The sequence below is a fragment of the Mustela lutreola genome, chromosome 3 (genome assembly GCF_030435805.1).
Source record: "Mustela lutreola isolate mMusLut2 chromosome 3, mMusLut2.pri, whole genome shotgun sequence".
Classification (NCBI taxonomy): Eukaryota; Metazoa; Chordata; class Mammalia; order Carnivora; family Mustelidae; genus Mustela; species Mustela lutreola.
Genome location: NC_081292.1, coordinates 158,600,341 through 158,608,672, shown reverse-complemented (window position 1 = coordinate 158,608,672; position 8,332 = coordinate 158,600,341). Strand labels below are relative to the sequence as shown.

The 8,332-nt window shown below is 35.2% G+C and overlaps 1 pseudogene; it reads left to right on the top strand.

Annotated features, from left to right (window-relative positions):
- Positions 1-1,278: 1,278 nt before the first annotated feature.
- On the top strand, positions 1,279-7,237 carry LOC131828141 (large ribosomal subunit protein eL31-like; annotated as a pseudogene).
- The last annotated feature ends 1,095 nt before the right edge of the window (positions 7,238-8,332 follow it).

Sequence of the window (8,332 nt, the reverse complement as noted above, 5' to 3'; positions counted from 1 at the left end):
ACAACCCATTTGTCTCTTTTATAAGAGGTTCTAAAAAGATTTTGAAAGGCCAAAATAATAATATGACAGTTGTCATAGCCAGTAATAGAGAATATCAGAGTAGTTAATCTACCTAGTGCTACACAATATTCAGATTATATGAAAAAGATTTGCATAATTATAAAAGTCATTATCTCAATAAGATTTACAGAACCCTGAAAAGAAAAAAAATATGATTTAAAAAATACTACTTACTTATAATTTTTCCATATGTATAATTGTTTATTGATAATTTCACTTGTGCCTTATGTGGATATACTTAAAATACAGTCCTAACTTTCCAATGATTGATTTTGGTTAAAATAAATTAGAATTGTTGGAATCATGTTAGACTTAAGTCTTAAGATTAATAATAAATTTCGATTACTAGAAAGTGGCTCAAATAAAGAACAGTTGAAGAACTGTTAATCTACTATACAAATTCTGTACCTTGTACTTTCATATGAAATTTTACTTCATGGATATTTTATCATTCTCCTTTAAGAAAGTTGATTTTCTGATTTGCTTAGAGATTCTCACAAGGTCATAGAGCAAATAGATGGAGGCATTGGGAATTTAACACAGTTTTAGATGTCCTGGGATTATAGGATCTAACAACTCAAGTAAGTTTTTTTTTTAAGAACAAGAATACTCTTTATTCTTCTTAGAAAACAATCACATAGTTTCCTATAATTTTCACCTTGTACTTTTTAGAATTCTTATCAATTTATAGACAATAGTAATATGTTTCCAAATATAGAATCTGAAGTTGTTTTCAGATCATAGAGGGGTCTTAGCCTAAGAGGCTGCAAATTATTAGATCACACCCTCTGAGAAAAATTTTATGCTAGTTTTTCTGAGTTTAGCTGTGAGCTAAGAACTAAATCTGAATCTTGATGTTCAAGATTTTGTTTCCATGTTAAAGGCTTGGTACTTAGCCAGTCTTGGCAGAATGGAGTATGCACTCCATTGGGGCTGTTTTTCTCTTTGTTTAAATTACGGGGTTTATTATTACTGTAAGGGTCTACTTAGTCAGAGCAAGCCATTTTGTTGTTTATGCAGTAAACTTAGATTGACCCTGCCCCTCACCAGAGGAATTTACTTAGAAACAAGTCTGGGAAACCAGTAAAATATGACTGATCAGCCCCTGATAACAGAGCCCATATACCAGGACGTGTCAGTCAGGGGGAAATAACAGAGCCCAGAATACAAGGATGAGTCAAGCCAAGTGGAGACATCCTATCAGAAAAACATCTCCCTAACCACCCAAGAATGTAGGCCCTGCCTTTTGGGCCCCTTTTGGGTGCCAATTCTGACCAGAGTGATAGGCTAGTTCAAATAGCTACTATAGGGTGAATTGTAATTCAATTGACCACCTGTGTGGCCAGGCTCAACCACACGGCTTTTACTCTATAAAAGTTAGTCTGTGAGGCTGGGAGGGGTCACCCCTTTGGAAGAGGTGGCCCTGGCCGGTCAGTTTGATTCTCGATGCTTGGCGCGAAATAAAACTTTGCCTGATCTTCGCTTTGTATCGGTCTCACTCCTTTGACCATGGACCCAACAATTACTATATTTTTCCTTCAGTTAAACATGCAGGTTTAAACCTCACCTATTTGAGGAATAGAATCTATCTGACTGATAGCAGTAGAACATCCCTTTATTATCCTTGTCATTCTCTGTGTTTTCTTCTTCCAGTTGGCTGCCCAGGAACCAAATGCAGTTCTTTCTCCACTATTAAAATCTACCCATACTTTTCATTACCAAGGGTATTACTTTCAATCTAATTGATACTTAACAAGGGCTTTCAATTTAATCAGTACTTACAAATCATTGGTATTGATTTTTAGATAGATTGTTAATTCATATTATCTCCTGCCAATAAACTAATAAAAACATTTGAACTACAATGTTTGCTGTGGTATAATGTGTATTACAAAGAGTGATTTTGTGTGTGATATCCCGGGACTGGGCAGTTAATAGGAAATGGGATGCCTTAGTATATTATTTTCTTTTTCTTTCTTTCTTTCTTTCTTTCTTTCTTTCTTTCTTTTTTTTAAAGATTTTATTTATTTATTTGTCAGAGAGAGAGGAGCGAGAGTGAGCACAGGCAGACAGAGAGGCAGGCAGAGGCAGAGGTTGAAGCAGGCTCCCTGCCAAGCAAGGAGCCCGATGTGGGACTTGATCCCAGCAGCTGAAGGCACCAAGGCGTGCCTTCCAACCAACTGAGCCACCCAGGCTTCCCTTAATGTATCATTTTCACCTGAATAAATATAAAATGATTCAATTGACTGTACTTACTGACATTTAGAAAATTGTGAGGGATATTAGAGCTTTCAGATACATTTTCCCAGAACCCCTGGGTTCTGAAGGAGGACCTGAGCAACACACTTCAGTAACAGACAGTCTTGAAAGAGCCTATTTGGAATCAATATACAGACATATGTCTTTTGTATATTTTATGTTCTGAATAGGGCTTTCCATTTTTTTTAAACTCAAACTTCTCTCAGTTTTCTCTACGTTTTCATATTCATTATTTATCTCAAAGTACATAAAAGGATTCTCTTCTTTCTCCCTTCCTTCTTTCCTTCCTTCCTCTCTTCCTTTCTCTCTTTCTTTCCTTTCTCTCTCCCTCCCCCACCCCTTTCTCACCCCTTCCTTTTCCTTTCCTTTCCAGTATTTATTTGTCTCTGCTGTGCCATACCATAAGCCAACTACTTTCCCCACCTGCCTGGGAAGGTATAGGAAAAGGAATATACAGAGCAGATGAAACACTGGAGAAAGAACTGTGGGAGGCCAAGAAGGCTCCTTCTTAGGAAGGAGAGGATGAGAAAGGCCACTAATAAGTAAAAGAGCCCCATGGCTTCCCACAGTGCAAAGCCCAGAATGGCGTTCCCCAGTTCCAGCCCTAGAGCCAACCACCCCTACCATGGCAGCCCCAACAGCAGTGAACTTGGCCACTGTGTGGATGAGCCTTGAATTGGTGCTGGTTCAGAAGCTGTGGCTAGGGATAAATGAGATCAGGGACTTGAGGCTGCCAAGCTGTGGAGGCTCTCTTCTGTCAGTGTCTCCGTGTTTTTAGCATCACTACAGACAGGATTGGCTCAACTGAGGAGTGCTCCTGCCCAAAAAAGGGGAAGAGACGAACTGCAAAGAGATGTACATTTTTAGGAGATGAGGGGCTGTGGCAAGAGAACTGCTCCCAGTACAGAGAAAACAGAGAGGGGCAACTTCTCTTGTTTCTAATAATGTTATATAGTTTAATCAAATAGGAGGCTGGATGAACGTTAAGGAAAAAGAAACACTGTACCAAATGCAAGATCAAATATATTCAAAATTAGTAAAAGAATAATTGCAATTTTAAAAACAATAATTTTTCACATATAACTCAAAATAACAAAATCATATAAATAAATAAACTGAAAATTTAAGTGATGTTTCTCCCAAGTGTTTCCTGGTCTTTTGACGCATATCTAGATAAAAAAGGAATGTTGATATGTTATCAACAAGAATTATATTCACTAACTTTATCTAATGTAGGAATTTTCTTTTTAATTGTTAAACAACTGAATTTTTACTAAGCATTTAGGTAAAATCTGCTTTACACAAAATATCTTTTTAAAAATGTTCATCTTCTCTCATATAGAACAAGTCTGGATCCATGATTTTAAATCCTAGGATGTGCTAAAAAATAATTTAAATGAATACAGAGCAATGACTTTCAGAAAATATTCAGAAACCGTTCTCAGCAATTGCGAACATTTATGGGATACTATATCCAGGAACTGTGCTGTCTACTTCACATATCTTATCTTATTTAATTTTCTGCAGGACAAAAAGGTAACTCTTAATGCTGTTTTCCAAAGGAGAAACTTGAGACCCAGAAAGTTTAATGAAGTTGCCCACGGCTACAAAGATAGTAAGTAGAGAAATCAAAAAGAAATAGATCTATCTTTATTTGGGTCCCAAACACAGACTCTTTTTACTATTATCAAACAATGGAGTTCAAGGAAATCAGTAGTTACTCTGTTGGAATTTGAGCACTAGGCAATATAAATATGATAAACAGACAAAGTTCTTGAAACATAGTTCTCAGACCCCATTTCTACCCATTTTTGGAATGAACAAAAAAATATAGATCTAGTGATGATTTTTCTGAAGTATATTATATAGACTGGTATATTAATGATTATGCATTCCTACAAAAAGAGGACAATAGTGTGGTTCTTTTCCAAAGTCTTTCAAATAAGAATAAGAGATAATGGTTATTAATATGTATTAATAAATTAATATAATTTTTAAACTTTAGGATTTGATGTAATAATGTGCATTATAAATGCCCTCATAATTAGTATGATTCATAAGTACAAATGTTTTTGGCCAAATAATATCTTTTTGTTTCAATCAGTCATCTCTCAGGACTCATTTCTTTAACATCCATTTTTAAAAAATATATTTTATTTATTTATTTGACAGACTGAGATTACAAGTAGGCAGAGAGGCAGGCAGAGAGAGAGAGAGGAGAGGAAGCAGGCCCCCTGCTGAGCAGAGAGCCCAATGAGGGGCTCCATCCCAGGACCCTGGGATCATGACCTGAGCCGAAGGCAGAGGCTTTAACCCACTGAGCCACCCAGGCACCCTTTAAGATCCATTTTTGATGATTCTGTGATTTAATGTCAAATATAAATATCCATTCTAAGTACATTAAAACTATAGAAGTAAGAAGAACAATATAAAACAAAAACTGTACAACAGAATCAGAAAGTTTGACTGGATTTAATTTAGAAAAAAGCAATATACAGTCAATCCAGTCTTTTTTTTTTAAGATTTATTTATTTATTTGAGAGAGAGACAGAATATGAGCAGGGGGAGGGGCAGAGGGAGAGGATCCTCAAGCAGCTCCCCTGCTGAATGCAGAGCTCAATGCCAGGCTTGATTCCACCACCCCTGAGATCAAGACATGAGCTGAAACTGATCTGAAACCAAGAATTGGCAACTCAACCTACTGAGTCACTCAGGTGTCCCTAGTCTATCCAGTCTTAACTGGATTTGAACAGATCCAAACATCCTAAAGTCTTTTTCATCAGAAGCCACCCCAAAACTTGAATACATATTCTTTACTAAAAAAATCTACAGATTTTGTCAAGCTTGGGTTTGGGAGGCATTAGGACAGGGACAATGGAAATATGAGGTGCAGACGAAGGGAAGGACCAAAACATAAATCCAGCAACATAAAAGTGGGCAGAATTTTTTGAGATAGGGAAGCAAGCAAATGGGCAGTGTAAAGATGAAGGAGGGGGAAGGAAAAAAGAAAAGAACCCAGGGTACAGTGCAGGCTATTTGAGGTCAGGACCCAGGCACAGAACACTAGAAACAACAGGAAACCATTCAATGACTTCCTGAGTGGAGGAGGATTTCCTCATTTCTTTCTGTCCAGAATCACCTTTTCTGAACTGCCTACCCAAATAGAGAACATTAACTACACATGGCTGACGAGTGAGGTGTAGCAATAAAAGCAAATGCTTACAACAATTCTCTTTGTACTTTGAAAGTTGTGTTAGGGTACAGGGGAAAAAACACCTAAAATGAAGGACCAAGTGGAAGAAGGGAACACACACTATTCAAAACAATATAGTAACTGTTGCTTCATGCACAAAGTCACATTCCTTTATCCTTTTCTGTTAATTCCTGAAAACCATCCCCCAGTTATTTCACATTTTCCCATTTCTGAAAAAACCACTGTCAAATTTACATGAAGGATAATTTCATTAGAAGTTTGTACTGGCTCTTCTCAATGATATATAATCATAAACTGGGAAAGTTAATACATTGGTTATTTCCCCATTATTTTAATGACTTTACCTAAGATCAATGCAATATGATCACTGGATATGAACAGAAATTAAAGAAAAGGTAATTTATTAACTATTCCTGGGGAACAAATCTACTCCAGCTAATTCTACATCTGATTGCCAATTTTTAGCCTAATGTTTTGTTATTGAATGATATTTTTGAGCATTTGTAAAGGAAAAAATATATACATATTATCTTTATATTGAAATAGATCCAACATAGGCAATTGGTAAATTACAATACTTCTTCAAATTATAGTCAGTAATACAATATAATGTGAGACAATTTAAAGCTGATATAACATTGAAATCCTTAAAAGTAATGTTTTATCATTTTTAGGATCTTACTAAAATTTCTCTTAGATTTCCAGACTTCTTTGTATTAAATTGGCATTTTCAGAAAATTTTACATATAATATATGACACTAATTATTTTAATTGCTTAAATGTACTATTTAAATGAACACACAATTTAGAGGTTTAAAAAATATGAACAGGTCATAGTATCTTTTCTAAACTAGATTCTTATTATTTCATTCCAATTTGTCAACTTCCGGACTTTTTAGGTTTACTTCTTAGTCATTTGAGACTTAAGAGTCAGACACATTTTTATCTCAGTTGAAAATGTTTGTTAACATTACATCGTGAATCTCTGCAACAGTTAGAATTCTCCTTAAGTGCTTTGATCTCTGTCTATATATATGCACATATGTATATATAAATATATTATGTTGAAATACTTCCAATTTTATTTGAATGAAAAATCAGAGGTAAAATTTGAATTATAAACAACGATCTTTTTCCTCTAACCCCCAAAACTTTAATTCTTCCTGTATTTTTGTGGTTCTTAAGTGACAACCCTCAGCCATCTTTATCAAATCTGATTTCATTAAATTTCAGCTCATTGCTTTGTTCTCTTTTTAAACCTATTACACAGGAATTATTTACTTTTATAAGAATTGAATTTGACCTTCCTTTCCAACCAGGGCCTGGCAGAATGGCTCCTGCAAAGAAGGGTGGCGAGAAGATGGGCCGTTCTGCCATCAGTGAGGTAGTGACCAAATAATATACCATTGACATTCACAACTGCATCCACCAAGTGTGTCTCAAGAAATGTGCCCCTCAGACACTCAAAGAGATGAGGAAATTTGCCATGAAGGAGATGGGAACTCAGATGTGAGCATTGACACCAGGCTCAACAAAGCTGTCTAGGCCAAAGGAATAAGGAGTGTTCCATACCTTATCTGTGTGCATTGTCCAGAAAATGCAATGAGGATGAAGATTCACCAAACCAGCTCTACACACTGGTTACTTGTGTACCTGTCACCACTTTAAAAAATCTATACACAGTTAATGAGGATGAGAACTAATGGCTGATGGTCAAGTAAAGGTATACAACTGAAAAAAAGAAAAGAATTGAATTTGAAATAACATACATGGCTTTTATTTTTCATTATAAACAGGACATAATATATTTATATTTGTGTATGTATAATGTCATCCAAATAAAAGTCTGTATTTTCTCTTTTTTTTTGCTGAAATTGACTAGATGATTTTAAAATTTGTATAGAAATACACAGGACCAAAAATAGACAAGGCAATCTTGAAAGAGAGAAAGACAGAACAAAATCTATCATATAATTAAAACAATATGGTATTAGTTCTATTGTAGATAAAATGACCAAAAGAACAAAAGAGTGGATCTAGAAAAAGACCCACATAAATGATCATTTGATTTCTGATAAAGTGTCTGTACAGTGTGATAGGGCAAAGACAACCTTTTTACTAAAATGTGCTTGAACATTTGTATACACATACAGGAAACAACATACCTTGACTCTTCACACTGTACACAAAATTCAATTTCTGAGAGATCCCTGATCCAAATGGCAATTACCTTATAAAATAATAGACCTAATAGAAGACAATAAAGAAACCAATGATTGTTAATTTGGAATAAACTAAGATGAAGAGAGCTAATCATCCAGGGGAGAGTTGATAATTAAATTCTGCTAAAAATTTAAAATTTCCATAAAAACAATTTTAAGAAAATGAAAAATCTTTTCAGGGAATTGGAGAAGACATTTGCATCAGGTATCCAAAAACAAAAACAAAACTCATATCCAAAATGTAGAAAGAACTACTACAATTCATTATAACGCACACACACATACACATAATCTACAATGTTGAAACCTAGGAAGGTCTACATGTGGTAGAAATGTCAGCACAGAACTATGCTACAAAAAGGGAAGTGGCTGCACAGAGATAAAAATAGTATGTAAAAACACAGAGCATTTTCTCTGAGCTGATTTATTGTTAAATAACGCTCATAGCAACATGACAAAAATCGTAATCAATGACATGCTTGCTAGTGCAAAATTCCAGGTATGGCTTTTGTGCTATCCGCATGAAACTGTTCTTGGATACTTATTGACATTTGTTTTGGTTCCGGGGAGGACTAG